At 36.4% G+C, this 16,644-nt stretch overlaps 1 protein-coding gene across 1 annotated transcript in view; it reads right to left on the bottom strand.

The window, feature by feature from the left end:
* LRMDA (leucine rich melanocyte differentiation associated) overlaps window positions 1-16,644 on the bottom strand; it is a 1,329,142-nt gene that overhangs the window by 54,409 nt on the left and 1,258,089 nt on the right. The gene's annotated exons all lie outside the window — the stretch shown is intronic.

The following is a 16,644-nucleotide window of genomic DNA, read 5'->3' as shown; positions in this document are numbered from 1 at the left end:
GTTTTCAGTAAGAATAGAGTGACCTGGGTATAAGCTTTGCTTCTGGAACAACTAGATGTGTGTGTGTGTGTGTGTGTGTGTGTGTGTGTGTGGTCCTGGGTAAGTCCCTTCAATTTGCAGAGCCCTAGGAAAGTTTCTAAGACTAAATTGTAGAATACTAAAATTTTAGTTAAAAATTAGTAAAAAGTTATTCTGTATAAGTATAGGAATTTCTTGGGATTATAAAATCACATTTTTGGACACAAATATAAATAAACACCAATAGGAAATTATATTTAAATCGTGCTAAGAGCCTGACTTGAATTATCAATCTCATAACTACAGGTACCTATTAAAGTCTAAATAACAACAATAATAATAATAGTTATATAACACTTTAAAGTTTGGCAAAGAGTTCTACATTTGATCATCACAACTCTTTGAGGAAGGTTCTAGTATCAACCTTATTTTATGGAGACAAAGAACGTAAGGTGAAGAGAAGTTAAATGACTAATCTATAGTTATAAGGTAGTGTTTAAGGCAGGCAGAATTCAAAAGATAACTGGAGAGAAAGGAAGAGCTATTTAAAGGGAGAGAGGAAATAATAGACTAAAGACAATGGGCATATTGTGTTAAGTAGGACAAAATAGAGACTGAGACTGACCAGATCATCCCTATGCTAAATATCTAGATAGAATTCTACTCTGAATTCTTTTAGCTTTTTAAAAGAACGAATGCCATACTACAAATGGAAAACAAGATGGGATCCACCATTCAGTTGGAAAGTTAGCCTTGGCCATTTATATGGCATCAGACATCAAGAGTCAGAAGTGCCTTAGTGGTTCTTTAGTCTAATATCTTCATTTTATAAACAAGGACACTAAGGCATAGGGAAGGAAAATGATCTACACAATTTGAAACAGTAATGACAAAGTCAAGTTTTGAATTCAAGTCCTCCATGACTCTAGAATTAGGATTCTCTTCACAACAAACAGAAGAGAGCAAGAGGATAGACTTCCATTAGGAAAATCATGACCATTCTTTCCTACATCAAATAAAAATCCTAGATTTTTAGTGGGAAGAGACCTTAGAAATAGTATAGTTCAACCCCTAAGGAAACCAAGATCCAAGCAAGTGAAATAACAAGTTAGGAAGTGTCCAAACTGAACTCCAACTCAAATCTTCTTATTTCAAACCCATCACCTTTTTCCACTGCATCTAGTTTTGAGATTCCTCTCCCAATCCACTAATCAATAAACGTTTACTAAGTATATACTGTGTGTTAGTCATTGCGCTAAACTCTGGGAGATATAAAAAGAGACAAAAGACAATCCCTGCCATCAAGGAGTTTATAGTCTAATGAGGGAGACAATATGCAGACCCATATATACAAAGTAAGCTATAGGATCTAGGAACTAAATCACTAGAAGGAAGACATTAGAATTAAAACCTTAGGCACATTATCCCTGGGTGCTGATCACACCATAGTAGGTACTTATCATCTGTCCCCAAGGTCAGCAGATATGAATGATCACCCTGAATTTCATATCCCAAATTCTCAGATTCTTCCTTAAACTCTGAGTCTTAGCATTCCTTACACATAATTATTTCTTGGTGTTGAATGGCTTCAACAATGGGAAAACTCCACTAGAAAAAGTCATTCAAAATGATTTCCTTACAAGATATGACTTAGAATTATCATATAACTTGCTTGAAGCACACATCTATAAGCCTTAGGCTGAAATAAAAGTTCACCTGGCCCTTTCCTTTAATTGCATTTAGAAACCCACTCAGCAGTTTATCATGGGTCAATCTCATCTTGACCTCAAGGATGCAGGGCTACCTTTCCCTCTTCAAGTTAGTAATTTTTAAAAGAATAACAATGGACTGAGATTTCCTCATCTCCATTTGTCCATAGATTCCCTCCAGTACTTCTCAGGCGAGACTCCTCTCACTCTGCTGATTCAGGACTAAATGCAGGCTAGAAAAATAATGGGAGCCCACAAGGAGGGCAATGACAGACTCAAGGCCACAAGTTCAAACCCTTGGGGATGACCAGTATGTATCTTTCCTCAGGCTGAAGGCATTTCATTCCCTTTGCCCCCACATCCTTCTGTGAATGAGAAATAAATGGTTTCAACACCATTCAACACAATGAGCCCCTAGCCAACAAAGGAAGGAACCAAATGAGAAACATTTGCCTCCAAAGCTCATAACTGTTAGGGCATCTGGGACCCCCAGGTGGTTGCACAGCCACTAATACCTTTGTTAAGGCAACCCAGCTCTGGGTATTTTTCCCAGAGTAAAGCTCCCCTCCAGAGCTGAGTTCTGTCAACCCTAGATCTCAGCTTGGGGTCTAAGCTTGAGATTGTCCAGACAGCCCTCCCTACTGCTTGTCTCCCTTCAGTATCACTCATCGTGGCTTAAGTCTGTCTGCTTTGCACTGGCAGTGACCTGGGCGCTGATCACGCCATAGTACAATAAATGAACAGTATCAAGAACAGGCCTGTTTGTGCAATTGTTTAGCCTACTTCCAGCCAAATCACCACAATCATATTTTTCCCCCAAGCAAGGATTCTACAAATCAGCAGGGAAGGATTGTATTTGGTCCAATTTTCCAAAATTAGGCATTCCCTTTGAACCTAAGTTTTTGTAGAGATTACTTCACCATTCCAACATATATTTTTAATAAGCTGAAGAGTGGGTTTGGGGAGGAAGGGAGATTGATCTCTGTTATCTTTTTTCTTATTAACATATGAGATCTAAAGTAGCAAAAAAAAGTGATCGATGAGGAATAGGGAGATCTGAGTTCTGCTGTCAGTTCTGAGCCTATCAAGTTGTATGATCTCGTTCTAATCATTTGCTTCATTTTGCTTAATTTTAAACTGAAAGGAGTAGCACCAGAGGACCTTTAAGGAGGCTTTCAGTTCTAAAATCTTCTAATTTCCCCTTCCCCTTCCTCCCATAAATAAATCCTGAAGCTGACTTTGAAGGTAACTTCACGAGACATGTCATGAACTAAAATAACCAGGTCGGATGTTGCTACATCATCATGAGCAAAATAGCAAGGTCTAGTTCATTTAGATGTTGTTACTTTATCTAGATGTGGGAAAGCAGACCTATTATACACCCCCTCCCCATTTATAGAGAGTATTGAGAATTGCATATAGAGATAACAGGGAAGAATCTAGGCTAACAGAGGGATGCAAGCATAGGATAGAGTATGGAGAATCTTAGATTGAGCAAGAACATGGAGACCCTTACTAAGGAGGTTAGATCATAGTATGTAGGCAAAAAAAAGAACCACTCAATATTGTTGAATGAAAGGTATATGATTAAAACTGTGCTGTGTAGTCATTTGGCTTCAACATAGAGGACATGAAAACACATGAGCTAGACTGAAGAAGGCATTGAATTGTGGTACACAAATATAATGGAATATTGTTTTGCTGTGAGAAATTATGAATATGAAGAATTCAGAAAAGCATGAGAAGACTTAAAGGAACAGATTGATAGACTAAAAATAAACACAATGATCAAAGAAATATAAATGGAAAGAAGAAACATAGTGACTGAATGTTGTATAATCATAATGACTAATCTTGACCCTAAATAAGAGTAGAAAAAATTATATCTTCCCTCATTCTATTCAGGTATGAAGGACTATCTAAATATATGAATGTTGGAATATTATCAAATTCAAATAAGCTGTTGATTGCTTTTTACTGAATTGCTCTGTTTCTATCTTTAATTCTCTGTTATGAGATGACTCATTGAAGAAGGGGGAAAAGGGATAGATTCAGAGATTAAGGATATATATATATATATGTATGAATTATATAATTAAACTACAAATATAAATTTACAAAAATATGAATTAAAAAATTAAAGAAGACTTAAAATAGTATGTACTGCTAATACAATAATGGTAAAACATGGTTGTATTGGGAGTTGAATGGAGGGATCAATATGAGGGTTACTTCAAAGGAATAATCAATAGGATTTGGCAAATGACTTGAATTTAGGGAGCAAGAGGAAAGAGTTAAAGATGATACTGATAATTCAAGCCTCAGTTAATGGGAGATATTTGTCATCAATGAAAATAGATAATGATAATAATTAGTCATCTAGCATTTATCACTTATCTATTTCATGCAAGATACCAAATGTTGCAAAGAGCGATGCCTATATTTTCTATCCTAAAAATCTAATAAAAAATTAATGTTAGTATAGTGTAGTAAGTGGTAATTATCCAATTAAAGGTTAGAGACTAATACTACAGTAGAGTTAGTATGGCTTAATTAAGAACCCATAGACTAGGATTTGGGAGAAAAGAGTTTTAGTCCTTGCTCTGATACTTGGGTAAGTCTTACTGGTCTCTAAGTTCTTTTTTTTCTTTTACTCCTGTAATTCTTTAAATTTAGGGTATACTTTAGACCACAAGGGCAGAAAGAAGAAATAGATGATGAGTACATGGAATGATCATAAAAGGCTGCCTGGAGAACCAATAGAGTTGTGATGGGACATTTCACTTATCTAAATATTTGCTAGAATTTTCTCTTCAACAAAAGCAGATCAGCTAATGATTTCTTAGCATGTCACAATGATAATTTTGCTCTTCTAAAGGTGGTGGAAGCAATCCAGGGAATTGCTGTTATTTCTGAGAAACACAGAAGTTTACTGAAGTAGAAATGATGAGAATCATGTGGGGGAGTAAATATTCCATCCTGAAATTTGTGAGAGAGGAGAGAAAATCCAGACACCCTACATTTAGGGAGGGCTAATTTCAAAGAGTTCAGAGAAAGGGTAGCAAGTATCCAATTGCCTAAAATTTTATAGAAAAATTCTGTGCAAGAACAATAGGAAATTTTCAAGAACAAATTCTCAAGACACAAACACAAACATTCCCAATGAAAAATAAAGAGGGCAATGATATCTAAATAGAACAATGTGAATGCATAATGAGTTCACTGAACAATTTGGGTTTTTCAAAACAAGAGCTTTCTCCTCTTCCCCTACCTTAGAAGCAAGAATAGATAACTAAGGATAATTACAAAAGAATGGCACAAAACAGTATGAACAGTGCTTGGGAGACAAAAGATGAGCATGAGCTAAGGCTTCCAGTAAATGCCTAAAATAAGGGGGGGGGAAGCATTTTAGCTATGGTGCTATAAGAGGAACACTCAAGAAAGGTTAGAACTGCTGCTCAGGTTGTATGGGACGATGAAAACATGTAATTGAAAAATGGGTGAATTATTCAACACATTTTCATTGTTTTCTTTGTCAAGGATAACTTATTCAGACTCAAAGAAATAGAATAAAAGTGGGTAAGAGGAAATTGAAACCCAATATTAGCAAGGAGAGAATTAAGAGAGTATGCCTAGTGGACCTCAAAGAGTTCAGATCATGAGGTATGTATTATCTGTGCCAGAGGGTACTGAAAGAACTGATAGATGTTTAAAGGATCTAGGGTAGGGAGACATTTATAGACTATAAGCTGAATATGATTCTACAATGGAATCATGAAAGCCAAACAGTTCATTCAAATAGTCATTACCTGTTAACAACTTTCTTTTTCTAAATCATGTTTAGAAATGAGGGAAATAACAATCCCATTTTACTCTGCCATGACCATAGTATTTTACACCAGCTAAGTTCAGTTCAGAATATTATATTATAGGAAAGACATTGACAAGATGAATTATGTCAAAAACGAGGGTGCAGGATTGTGAGGGATTTGGGGGGAAGTCTATATGAACATTCTTTAAAGCAATTGGGGATGTTTAACCCAAGAAAAGCAGATTATGAAGAACATGATGGCTGACACTAGCTATCTGCAGGACTGTAATGTCAAAAAGGGGTGAGATTTGTTTAGGACCCAGAGGACAGACAGTGAGTCAATAGACAGAAGTTGTAAGGGGGAAAAATAAGCTTGATGTCAGGAGGAACTTCCTACAATTAAAAAAAAACAAAAGTGACCCTGGTTTTCTCAGGAAATACTTGATTTCCCAAAATGAAATTCTTCAAGCAGATTCTGAAAAATTACTCATAAGGGATGTTCTAAATGTGATTGTGTCTCTGGTTTGGTTTGGACTGGCTAGCCTCTGTGATCCATTTCAACTCTATGATTCTGTATATCCAAATATTTCCTCCCTTGGGTCGTATCAGAGCATCTTAGAGTATAGACAACTCATTGGAATGACCAAAGAAGATATCAGGGCAAGAATGAGTCTTAAAACATGAATAGATTTTTGATAAGTGAAAAGTAATACATGGAGTAGTCCAAGTTGGGGAATTGAATAAACAAAGGTGGTAAGGACAGTAAGCACTAGAAGTATTTGGGGAAATGATGAAGAGATCAATTTGGCTGGAATCTGTGGTTCACGTAGGTGATTAGTAGGAGAGAGAGAACAAAGGTTGCCTCTGGCTAAATCATGCAGGGCAATAAATAGCTGGTAAAGGAGCCTGGATTTTATTGTGCAGACAGAGGGGAGCCATTTTCCAGTCTATAACCCAAATGGCTCTCTACCTACAAGTAGGCTGACCATTCAAACTTTTTCTATATATCTTCAGGTACTCACATCCCAAAGATTGGGATTAAATCAAAAGTAAAATTGAAGAAGAAAAGAAAGATTCTGAGTAAGTGAGCAATCTGCTTTACACTGAGAAACATTCAGACATCTGATTTATTTGGGATCAACCATTAACCCTCTGAGGCTTATTCTTTGCTGTTTATGACATATAGTACTTCATGACTGGGAAGGAAGAGAGGCCAAAAGAAACAACATTGGCATGAATTTGATGGCATAAAGTATACTAGTATCATCACAAACAGGGTTCATTGACCATCCAATAAGAAATGGCAAAACTGCCCAGCTAATGTGAATAATACCTACACAATGGTCTCTTCAAGAAAGTCCACTGATATTTTGGGTAGCAGAAGGAAAGAGGGGGAGGGGGGAAACAAGCATCAAGGAAACACCCTCTGAAGCTGCATTCCCAACTAATTTATTCTGAATTTCCTCTACTTGTCCATGTGAGAAATGACATTTAGGGGCAAAGGGCAACATTGCAAAGATAAACAACAAGAAGGCATTTTAAGCACTTGCCAAGGAAAAGGGCGCATCTGATAAAAATTTAGACAGGAAGGATGCCAAAAACCAGGAGAGACACAACGGAGAGATTTGATGAGGTGATTGCTGCTGCGGTTGTCAGCCTTGTCAGTTGTGCTGGGATGCCAGATTTTAGTTCAAAAATAGTGTCAACCTGAGAGCTGCCTCTATTTCCCCACATGATTCCAATTAAGAAGACATTAAGAGCTTTGCTCTGGCAACCATAAATACAACTACTTGGGGGGAGGTAAAGCTAGGAGTTTGAAGCTTGTTTTATTTCTCAAGTTAAAAAGTGAAAATCAGAATGGAAAGAATGGAGGAGTATATAGTTAATCACCTGCCATTCTACCACACCAAAATCATATTCCAGAGTTACAGTTGATGTAAACACCAATTACAGAAGCAAAATGGGACTATCCCTTTTCTTAAGAAGATCTTATTTTCCAATAAGATCTTACGGAGTCCCACCAGAAGACTAGAAATTTGGGAACAAGTCCTAGATATCCCAACTTCTGCCATTTTGGATTGCCAAGCCTTGTCAGAATTCTGTTGTATATATGAATAGATTGTATATGGTATATATGTGTAAGTCCTTTTACAGTCAGGGCCAGTGAGGCAGTGGACAATTTTCCATTCCTGCTGTTTGCCTGAAATATATTAGGCAGACCCAGGAGGAAAGTAGAACATAAAAAATGTGCCTTGGTAATGTATTCTGATAAGGGGATGTCAGGAAACCAGATGAAAGGAGAGGAGACAAATTTCAAGGCTACTTATACATTTCTGGTTATTAAATACTGATTTATTTTCTTACAAAGAATCACTCTTCAAGATATAATCCACACATCTCTGGGACTGGCCATAATGAAGCTGCTCTGGGCCTTGGGAGCCAGGAAAAATACCCACAAATTTTGAGAATAAATGTGATAGCTTCTCAACATAACAATTTAAAAGTCACCATTATAATATCAAAGTTCCTTTCTTCCTATTATACCGCCAAACCAGCACTCTCTCTAATTGCTATACCTAGCAAGTTATGTCCAGAATCCCTCAAACCCTTTGACTTTTAATCCAAATGGCTGCAGTATCTAGCTTTTCTGACAAGTTCCTAAGCCATAATCCCAAGGGCACTATCATCAAGATATATGTGTGTTGGAGAAGGGGATGTTGGAGAAGGGTGTGTCAGGGACATGAAAATCCTTTGCAAATGACCTAGAAAGATGGCTTTAGTCTATATTTCCATGGTCATAAGGAAAACTGGTATTCTCAAAGATGAGACTGACTATATGTCTCAATATGTTTTTTTTAAAAAAAAACTAGAGTTGCCATTCTAGGGATTTTGTGATTTTTGTTTAGCCTTCAAGGAGAACAAGAAAAGATAGATAAATATATACATGTTTATGTTTGTATGTATACACACATATATAAAATGTATAGATTTGATGTGTTTGTTCAGTCATTTCAATCATATCTGACTCTTCATGAGGTACCAGAGTAGTTTGCCATTGCCTTTTCCAGCTCATTTTACGAATGTGAAAACTGAGGCAAATAGGGTTAAGTGACTTGCCTAGGACTACATGACCAGTAGGTATCTGAGGTCATATTTGAACTCAGATCTTTCTGACTCCAGGTCTGATGCTCCCTACACTTCACTGCCTAGTTGCTTATATGTATATAAAGATAATGCATTAATTGAGTAACTTGTATTAGACCCTGAGCTAATCAAATGAGACAAATTGATGCAAGCAAGATGCAAACAAGATAGACCCTAATCTCAAGGTGCTTAAATTCTAATGAAAGAAAAATAAGCAGCAAAATGTGAAAATTCAGTATCCAAGTCAACAGACACAAGGATTTCTATAGTATTCAACTCTCAAAGCCAGTGGGTTCCAATATTTTTTACATAAAAAAATTTGCTGGCCTCTAATATGTTGATTGAGATAATAAATAAAAATTAAAATCTCACCAAGAATCTAAGATCATTTCTTTAACTAATTCATATCTTATGGAACACAATGGTATCTACATGAGGCTGAACAGGGCAGGTCAAGAAGGCATTAAATCTTGTATTGAATACATACTATGGGGCCATGACCAAGGCATTTAATCTCTCATTGACCCAAACAATTCTCCAAGATAACAAACTATAGAGGGTTTAATGATCAATGGAAGGAGTTTGTGCTCAGGGATTTTTCACACCAAAGAAACCCTTCCCTTTCTCAAACAAACAAAAACTCCAAAATAATTATAGATTTGACATATTATTCAGTGTACTGTAGGTCTAGTTATTCACTTCATACATACATTTTCAGATCCCTTGCAATCTCTATGTGGGAATCACTACATGGTATTTATAATATTCTGCTCTGTATTCTAGTTATTTATGAATGTCTTATCCACTTTTACTTGACTCAGTTTCCTCATCTATAAAATAGAATAATAATAGCACCACCTCCTAAGATTTTATAAGGATAAAATAATATGCTTAAAGTGACTTAGCCATTTTAAAGCACTATTTAAATGTTCATTATTATAATTACCCTTTCACTAAGTTCTATGAAGATAGAAATCATGCCTAGAATTTGCCCATTTCAAAGACAGAAAAACAGGAGACAAAGAAGGAAAAATAGGGTTCAGTAAAATCTAAGACAAAATGGCAGAATTTCTCAGATCAAATACACTAAACCCTTATTGTCATCCATGAGGCAAAGTATTAAGGGGCATATGCCAGTGAATGACACTCCTTATTTTTAAATCTCTAAAATTACATGAATGATTTTCAAGAACCAAAAAAAAAAAAAAGGGAACTATTGATGGTTTTCTTTCAGTCAGCAGTTCTGCCAAAAATATAGACCATTGGAATGGCTACTCAAGGAATAACAATGGAAAAATGTCCCAGCCAAAGAAGAAAAGAGTAAAGAGAAAGGTTGAAGTCATTTATATAAATATGCAGGCACAAGGAAAATACCAATGGAGAAGTTAGAGAAAACAAAGAAGCAACAAAAGCAGATGACGTCAGAAACCAAGAGAGACTAGAGGCAATGGTTTTGAGTGATAAATTCTTTTTTTTTATGTTTTTGCAAGGCAAATGGGGTTAAGTGGCTTGCCCAAGGCCACACAGCTAGGTAATTAATTAAGTGTCTGAGACCGGATTTGAACCCAGGTACTCCTGAATCCAAGGCCAGTGTTTTATCCACTACGCCACCCAGCCGCCCCTTGAGTGATAAATTCTTGATGCAGTTAACTAGGTCTTCAAATAAAGTCAACAGTCTCCTCTATGATAAAATCACTCTTCAAATTTCTCTTACCCTTTCTTGAGAATATACACGTACCAAAACTAGGAGAATGAAAAGAGTGAGAGGAAATGGTTCAGAGCATTGACATTTGTAATATGGTGCCAATCTTGGTGTAGAAAATAATCTTGGAGCTCTGTCCTCTGCCCCTGGAACAGGAGGCTGGGGTTCTGACCACATTCAGATCCTGATCATAGTCTAGCTCCCCCCCAACAGAACAGCAGGCCCCCCCTACCTCAGCCCCATGGCAGAGGGGGGTGCTTATGGTCATTCACAGACCAGGAGAGAGGATAGAACCTCACACACTGAGATCCTTGTGGGAGTGTCCCAAAAGCTCAGGAAGCACCCTCCCAAAACAGGCTAAAGCTGGGAAATAAGAGGAACACCACTGAAAAATATTTTGCCTGTGAGCCCAAGAGGGATCAAAACACTCAGTCTGAAGATGAGGAAGCACAAGCTCCTGCATCTAAAGACTCCAAGAAAAAAAAACAGAAAATGGGCTTAGGCTATGACAGAGCTCAAAAAAGACTGAAAATCAAATGAGGGAGTTAGAAGAAAAACTAGGAAAAGAAATGAGAGAGTTGCAGAAAAAAAAACATGAAAATGAAGTCAGCAGCCTAGTCAAGGAAATCCCCCCAAATGCTGAAGAAAATAGCATGCTAAAACCCAGCTTAGGTCAAATGGATAAAACAGTTCAAAAAGTTATTGAGGAGAAGAATGCTTTAAAAAGCAGAATTAGCCAGATGGAAATGGAGATAAGAAAGCTTTCCTGAGGAAAATAAATCCTTCAGACAAAGAATAGAACTCAGGGAGATTGATGAATTTATGAGAAATCAGGACTCAATACTTCAAAACCAAAAGAATGAAAAATTAGAAGAAAATGTGAAACATCTCACTGAAAAAACAACTGATATGGAAAACAGATTTAGGAAAGATAATTTAAAAATGATTGGAATACCTGAAAGTCATGATCAGGAAAAGAGCCTTGACACAATTTTCAAAGAATTACTACAGGATAATTGCCCTGATATCCTAGAAGCAGAGGGCAAAATAGAAATGGAGAGAATCCACAGATCCCCCCAAGAAAGCAATCCCAAAAAAACAACCCCCAGGAATATTATAGCCAAGTTCCAGAACTCCCAAGTCAAAGAGAAAATATTACAAGCAGCCAGAAGGACATAATTCAAATACCATGGACCTGCAATCAGGATCTCACAGGACTTAGAAGCAACTACATTAAAAGCTCATAGGGCTAGGAATATAATATACCCGAAGGCAAAAGAGCTTAGAATGCAACCGAGAATCAACTACCCAGCAAAACTGAATGTTCTCTTCCAGGGAAAAAAGATGGACTTTCAATGAACCAGGGGAATTTCAAATGTTCCTGTTGGAATGGCCAGGGTTGAACAGGTTTGATCTTCAAATACAGGACTCAGGTGAAGCATAGAGATTGGAGGAGAAGGGGAAAATATGAGGGACCTAATGATGATGAACTGCATGTATTCCTGTATAGAGAAATGACACTGATAATATTCATATGAACCTTCGCAATTAACAGAGCAGGTAGAAGGAGTTTTTATAGATGAAGCACAGGAGAAAGCTGAATTTGAAGATAAAATATGGTGTAAAAATGGAGTCAATAGAAAAAAAGGGAAATGTAATGGGAGAAAGAAAAAGGAGAGGGGGAATAGGCCAAGATATTTCATATAATAAGAATTTTCTTTATTACAATGAGCTATTGCAATGATATGGAAGGGGGGAAGGCTAGGGGGAATGAGGGAAACTTTGCTCTCATCAGAGGTGGCTAGGAGAGGAAACAGCATATATACTAAATGGGGTATAGGCATATGGAGTAAGAAGGAGTGGGGGTACAGGGTGAAGGGGTGGGGATGTGAATGAAGGAGGAGAGGATGGACCATGGGGGGAGAGTGGTCAGATATAATGCATTTTCTTTTTTACTTCTTGCAAGGGGATGGGATTGGATGGCCTGTTCGGGACCATTAGGGCCAGGTGGATGCTGGGCCTAAGGGGTGCTATGGGGGCTCGGGGCCCTCTTGGCCCCAGAGCCAGGGATCTGTCTGCTGTGCCACTCAGCGACCCTACAGCAGAGTCAGAGTGAAAGGAGAGAGAAAATATAGTACATGGTAGTGGAGAAATACGAAAGGAGGGAGTTGAGATCAGCAATGGCAATGGTGGAAAAATATAGAAGTAACTTTTGTGATGGACTTATCATAAAGAATGTGATCCACCCGCGACAGAGTTGGTGGTGTTCGAACACAGACTGAAGCAGATTTTTTATTATTATTATTTGGGGGGAGTGCAGGGCAAATGGGGCTGAGTGGCCTGCCTGGGGCTACATAGCAAGGTGATCCTTGGTTGTCTGAGTCCCGATCTGGACCCAGGTTCTCCTGGCTCAAGGTCCAGTGCTCTGTCCACCACCCAGCTGCCCCTACTATTATTATTTTATTTTATTTTAGGTCTTTTTTTTCTTTTTCTGGTTTATGCAGGGCAGTGGGGTTGGGGTGGCTTGCATGTCACACAGCTGGGTGATTGTTGGGTGTACAGGGCTGGATATGGGCTTGGGTGCTCCTGGCTCCAGGGCTAGTGCTCCATCCACTGCACCACCTGGGCATATCTACAATTATTACTATCATTTTTTTAATTTAATTTTAATTTTTTCCTCTCCCCTTTATTGCTCAAGTGAGTCTATATTATATTTTTTGGGGAAGGGGGTATTTTGTTTACTCTTAAACAAGAATATTTTATTAATGTATAAAAACAATTGTTTGTACAAAATGAGAATAAATATTAAATTAAAAAAAAAGAAAATAATCTCATGAGCTATCAATCCAAACTGTTCCAAAACATCCTTTCTACAGTGTCTCATAATAATATCCAAACTTTTCCTAGAAAGTCCCCAGAAAAGAGCCTACTTCTACCTAGATAGCGAATGCCACTTATGGACAAATAGTTCAGAATATGGGGCAGCTTTTCTTTATCTTAATCTATTTCTCTATATAACACCAGAACTGCCAGCACTGCTATAAATCTGCATTCATAGCCTCTTGAATGTAGTGGGAGTTTTTCTGCATGGGGCATCCATAAGTACAGACAACATATAAATAGATGTATATACATGTATACAAACACATGTAGATATCTCCAGTGTACTCTCTCCATAATACACAGTGTATGCATACATGGTTCATGCATGTATATATATATATATATATATGTATATATGCCACATGTTTTATATGAGTACCTGCATACTTACAAACATTTGGGTGTATTTGCTACAGGCATATCTCACATATATATGTAAATGCATACAAGATGTTTATTTATATACATGTATAGTAGACATGTACAACACAATTTGTGTATGTATATGAACCTGTGTGTGAATACTCACTTGCATACACACATATATAACTGCATCCAAAAGTGTATCACATTACTCTCTGTGTTGGCTTACTCACCACAATCAGTCATCAACCTGGCAGTTAAAGATTCTCAGAAATAGATCCCCATCACCCAGTCCTACTCAAATTCTCTCAGCGTATTGGGGTAACCCTCTTGAGCGGAAATGAACATCCTATTCACAACTAACTCTTGAGACCCCATCTAATATGTTTTCTATCAACACAATGTAATGCATTCATATAGTGTGCAATATTTGCTCTTCCAGCTAGTTATAATCATGATGCTCTTAGGTTTAAAATATAATAATTTAAAAAAGCAAACAATAACATAACAATCATATAATAAAATTAATGCATAAATAAAATATGCATTACAATATACACATAAATCTTCATTCCACTCTCCCATCAATATATTCAATATTTATAATGATGAATCGGCATAAAATATAAGAATTCTACAGAAGAACATATGACAAAAAAGAAACTAAATGTTCATAGTAATTCATGAATCTAACCTGTAAATTTTGAAGTTGTTGGTTCATTCAGGAACATCTGTACAATATGAAAATTCCTTTTTGACTCACTGATTTCCTTTGCTCCCAACATTCTTCAGTTGAGTGACTCCTCCTCTCTGGATGCCATGTTGCCCAATTAGAATGGGACTCATAGAAATACAGAGCTAGCAAAAAGAAGCTAACCATACCAACCAGGATATCAAAACAGGTAGAAAGACCCCTTCACTTTTCCTTCTTAAGACAGAGGGGAAGCAGAAAATAATAGATACTTATGAGAAACTTCATAAGAGAAATACCAGTTCTATGACACCAGCTTCAGAGGAACTTTTGACCAATTAAGTCACTTTTCTTTTCATCAATAATCACTTAACTGAAGTTTTTGCCTACTTCTACTATCATCTTCATCTACTATCATCTACTTCTAAATGTCATAGACTCTGAGAAGGTGGGTTTTTTGTCTCCCTGCTAGAGTAAGGTATAACATGTATCTTTCTTCTTTAATGGCAAATGGTGGTCTCTTAATAAATGTTTATTGGTTGATTGAGAAATTAGAACATTTTCAATGACTCATTTTCATTTAAAAATCGCAATATCCAAATTCTCCCCATATTTTTTAATAATTTAAAAATTTTTTTTAATAATTTTTTTAAAAAATCACACTTCCAAGATTCAAATGTTTGCATTGTTGCTATTTTTACCCTCTTTATTCATAAAAGTTATATGCAAATGAACCAAAGCACCATAATACTTTGAATCTGTGAAAGTTTCAATATGGCCCAATGTTTCTTTGATGTCCTTGAAACTTTTTCTTTTATTATCATATTTCTTGAATATTCAAATAACTTAAAAATGTTTCTTTGCCTCTTTATAAAATCAAACTGTTTCCACACAAGTGAGGCATCATTCTATATCATTCCGAAGGAGATGTAAGTCTTTATATTTAAATCACAGTTTATTTTTTTCTCTGCTTAAATTTTCTCTGAAAGTAATGTTTCTTCATGTACATATTGGGGAGAAGGGGGAATGGAACAAGCATTCAATAAATTCTTACTTATATGCCAAGTTCTTTGTTAAGTAGTTACTAATATCTCATTTAATCTTCACAAAACATGAAGGTTTTTCTTATTATAGATAATAATATATTTTATGATCTCTATTTTGCAGTCAGGCACTCAGAGGTTAAAAAACTTATCTAGAAGATGAAGAAGAAGAAAGCAGAAATTTAAAAACACATAAAATGAAACAATTAGAAAACAGTAATTGCATGTGATCATTACATAATGCAATTGTTTCAAACTATTTAAAAAAGGAAAAGGTTATAACAGCTAGGAATTTTTTGAGGCTGGATTTATACTCAGTCTTCTTGACTCCAGACCCATTACTCTATCCATAGAACCACCTAGCTGCTTTATTAATTTTTATATAAGCTGGCAACTCATAATGCCAATTTATATAGAGAGAAATTTATTCTACTCCTTTTAGATATCAAAATGATTATCTAAAACACTGGCACAGTCTTACAGCTTTGACAATTAATATAAATATTTTCCTTTACACAAAAGTGCTTTTCCTTCCCTTTTAATCACAATACTCATCCAGATGAAAAAGGCTGTAAAAATATGCCCTGTTTTTCCTTGGCTCCTTGCACCTACTCTCTGGGTCTAAGGGGGAAAAAAAGGTTATACTTTCTTTCACATCACAATCTGGAAATGGGCTACTTTTCCTGAATTTTGATGCTTTTGTCCAGGATCACCTGCATAATAAGATACTTTTGTGGATGAGGCTTCATGTGAATTAGACAGACTGACTATTTAGGAACTAGTATCTCTATCATTACTTCTGAAGTTCTCTTATCTTCTGCAAATTCAAGTCTTTCTTTTCAGGTTCTAATCCAAATTTTTTTCTTTCTCTTAGCAGTTTCTTCTAACATAAAACAGGTAGAAAGTCCCACCACCCCCCCTTCATTTTTCCTTCTTAAGAAAGAGGGGGAAGCAGAAAATATTGGGTATTTATGAGAAACTTCAAAAGAGAAATATCTATTTTAGCACACATTGATCTCTCCCTTTTCTAAACAGTCCAAAACAATTATATCACTGTTTGATCAGACGCTATTTTGAATTGTTTTCTAATAGCTTCATTTTATGTATGTTTAAATTTTTGTCTTCTTTTTCTTCACCTTCTGAACCAGAAATAACCATATTTTTCATTGTCCAAACTGTTTTTTGCTGTTTGTGTTTTATGAGCTTGGGGGGTGGGGATTGAGGATGGGTTACGAGATGTATAATCCTTCACAGGCTTGGATACTCAATAAATAGTTGCT

This window comes from Macrotis lagotis, chromosome 4 (genome assembly GCF_037893015.1).
Source record: "Macrotis lagotis isolate mMagLag1 chromosome 4, bilby.v1.9.chrom.fasta, whole genome shotgun sequence".
Classification (NCBI taxonomy): Eukaryota; Metazoa; Chordata; class Mammalia; order Peramelemorphia; family Peramelidae; genus Macrotis; species Macrotis lagotis.
The sequence above is the reverse complement of the archived record's forward strand: the minus strand, read 5'-3'. Positions and strand labels throughout refer to the sequence as shown.